The sequence below is a fragment of the Myotis brandtii genome, unplaced genomic scaffold, assembly GCF_000412655.1.
Source record: "Myotis brandtii unplaced genomic scaffold, ASM41265v1 scaffold1163, whole genome shotgun sequence".
Lineage (NCBI taxonomy): Eukaryota > Metazoa > Chordata > Mammalia > Chiroptera > Vespertilionidae > Myotis > Myotis brandtii.
The window spans coordinates 237,855-241,404 of record NW_005354025.1 but is presented as its reverse complement, the minus strand read 5'-3'; positions in this window follow the sequence as shown (position 1 = coordinate 241,404).

Sequence of the window (3,550 nt, the reverse complement as noted above, 5' to 3'; positions counted from 1 at the left end):
ATGTCAGCTCTCCACAAAGGCTTTCTCAGTGGCCGCCCGAGACTCTCTTGGTGGCATTCGTCTCTGTGTATTTTTAGTTCTCTCTCTCCCAGCCCACTGTCCCCGCACAAGACCTGCAGACTTTGGAAAAGAATTCAGAGCTCTCCACAAGAGGAAGGCGTCTGCTACAAAAGATCCTGCACTGATTGTGCCACTCAGGGTCCAGGCAGGAAACCAGAATCCAGTTCAGATGGCTCTTGGGATTCAAATGAAGAGTCTGGGAGAAAGGCTTAAGGAAACTGGTGAAGGAAGTTGCGGCCCCAGGAACTAGCATCCCTAAGCTTGAAGAGCAAAAATGGAGTCGGGCGTCCACGCCCAGTGAGGGCTGGAGACTGGTGAGGGGATCAGGGGTGACACGACCATAGCCAGAACTCTCTGCCCACCTGTGACTGAGCCCAACTACAGGAGGGGAAAGTGAGTCACGGAGTGCCCAAAGTACCCAGTGGGTGAGTTAGGATTCACACCCAGGCCATCTGGCCCCAGAGTCCACACCCTTCCCCTTGCGCTATGTTCTGCTTTATGTTCATTCACTCTTTAAACCAGCGGTTCTCTACCTGTGGGTCGCGACCCCCTTGGGGGTCGAACGACCCTTTCACAGGGGTCGCCTAAATACATCCTGCATATCAGATATTCACATTACGATTCATAACAGTAGCAACATTACAGTTATGAAGTAGCAACGAAAATAATTTTATGGTTGGGGGTCACCACAACATGAGGAACTGTATTAAAGGGTCGCGCAATAGGAAGGTTGAGAACCACTGCAAAAACAATTACCTCCTACATCCACTCAGCATTCCGAGCACTGTGGGTTCCAAATTCTGGGTTTTCTAAATTCTTTTCAACCTTTGTAATCAGAACACAGTAAATATTGTTCTTCTGAAAGGGGGAGCCTGTTCACTGCTGTGGGACTTCCTGGTTACAGGGTGGTAGCAGCTGTGGCTTTCATAGAAGTGGGTGGACAGCCTGGTAGGAGAAAGGCCCGGGGGTTCTGACCAGCACTGGGGTCACACTGCTGCTGGGGGCCCCTGCTGGGTCACCAAGGCACCTTGAGCAGGGGGAGCACCTATAGCGGTGGAGGCCTGGCCTGAGGCCACAGGGCACGCCGGCCAGGGCAGATCTAAGGTCCAATGTTTGCCGCCGTGGGAATTCCCCCAGCCCCCACAAATGGCCCCCAGGCTGGGACATCCTCCAACTGCCACCAGAAGACAAACCTCTGTGTCCCCATGAGGTCCTCACTCTTACACTCTCCAAGGGTGAAAGGGCCCATGGGAGTCACCTGCTCTGTCCTCATTTTACAGAGGGAAACTGAGGCACTGGAGGACACAAGGCTGTTGAGGGTCACAGGCCAGGCAGGGCTGAGACAGGTTGGGACACTGGTTTCCTGGCTCCCAGCAAAGGACCGGTCCCCACCACGGCAGGCTGAGCCCAGGAAGCAGAAGCCCCCAGGATGGCTGAGTCCTCTCAATCCTGCCTTCAGGAGCACCCGGGCTGCTGGGGCGACAGCCAGGACCTCAAGGAACCACAGCCTGAGGACAGAGGAGCTGAGAGGCCTGGGCTGTGTGCTCTGTGTGGGGAGTTCCCCTCCTAATCCCAATTCTAGTGCCTTTTGTGACCCGCCAGGAAGACACTGTCACCAAGACCCACCCAGTTTCAAGGGTGGGCACCCAGACTCCAGCTTTTGATGGGAGGAGTAGCAAAGAATTTTTGTCCGTATTTTTAAAGGACCACAATTAGGAAACAGCAGAGAATGGATAATGCTGTGATGGAGAAAGTGCAGAGGATTCTGGGAGCGCAGAGGGGGCCTTTCTCTAATCCAGGAAAACCTGGGGGAGACTAGGGAAGGCTTCCTGGAGGTGAGGGTAGAACAAAACTCACAAATATAGGGAGTCCTTGGGGACCCCAATGAGTTTAGCACAACCCCTACTATAGATTTTTTTCCCAAATGAAATTTCATCATCTTTACTTACTGCAAATACAATATTACCCAGAACCATGCCCCCAATAAAAATTTTAAATACCAACAAGCAAAAAGATTTTTATTATTTTTATTTATTTATATATGTTTTGCTTAATCCTCAGCCAAAGATATTGTTCCCATTGATTTTTGTTTGTTTGATTTTTAGAGAGTGGAAGGGAGGGCGGGAGGGAGGGAGGAGGAGAGAAACATCGATGTGGGAAAGACACAATTGGTTGCCTCCTGCATGCGCCCTGACCAGGGATCAAACCTGCAACCCAGGTACGTGCCCTTGAGTGAGAATCAAACCCAAGACCCTTCGGTGCATGGACCGACACTCTAACCACGTAGCAACACCAGCCAGGGCAAAGGATTTTTTAAAATACCTATAATCCTGCCCATCCAACCAGAGACAATCTCTCATAACTCCTTGCTAAGAATTTTCCTGGTTGGCAAACACGGAAATAGAACAAAGAACAGAACCTCACCCGATGGTGCCATGAGAAACCGACCCCTCCTGGCCCTCCTTCCTTATCAAGAAACTCCATCGATTGCTGCAGCCTCGCTTTCAGTGGCTGTCTCATCGAAGCTTCACCAGTGCCCCTTGGTGGGACACTTTAGGTCGGTCCCCCTCCTCCTTCCTGTTTCACGTAGCACAGCAACGGGCACCTTGGAGCAGCGACAGGTTTGCATGCTGACAGCTCTGTAAAGGCTGGGTCAGGTGGCTGGTGTTTACTGACTTGTGTTACTTACCTTCCTGAAACGTTACTACCACCAAGGCTGGAGAAAGCCTGTTTTCCCACTGCGGGGCGGGCGTGGGGGTGGGGACGGTTCTTTGTTAAACAGAGTGGAGTATAAAGAGGAGAGAATCTGGAGGCGCCAGGCTGGCTTTGAGTCCCAGCTCTCTGCCCTTTCCTGGGTGTAAATCTTTTTTTTTTTAAATATATTTTATTGATTTTTTACAGAGAGGAAGGGAGAGGAATAGAGAGTTAGAAACATCGATGAAAGAGAAACATCGATCAGCTGCCTCCTGCACACCTCCCACTGGGGATGTGCCTGCAAACCAAGGTACATGCCCTTGCCCGGAATAGAACCTGGGACCTTTCAGTCCGAAGGCCAACGCTCTATCCACTGAGCCAAACCGGGTAGGGCCTGGGTGTAAATCTTGAGCATGTGCCAGCCTCTCTGAGCGTCAGTCCCCTGGTGTGTAAACCCGGTTTTCCTAGCAATGCTCACGGGGTCTTTGTGTGGGCGGGGTGGACAGATGTGGTCACCTGGGGCCAGCCGACCTACCCTCTGACCCTGGGGCAGCAGCAACTGGCATCTAAGTCTGACCCATGACCCCAGCTGTGTCGCAAGCAGGTTCCAGGCCCTGTGCCTCCCCCTCCCGTCCTGATTCCAGGAACCTGTCCCCACACAGGAGCTGCCCCAGCCCGCGAAGCTGCTACTTAAGGAAGCTGGGCCCCGCCTGCACTTGCGCAGTCCTGCCCATCCACGCGGACTCCAGGATGGGGGCCCCGGCCAGGGTCCTGCCCTCTCTGCTGCTGGGGCTGC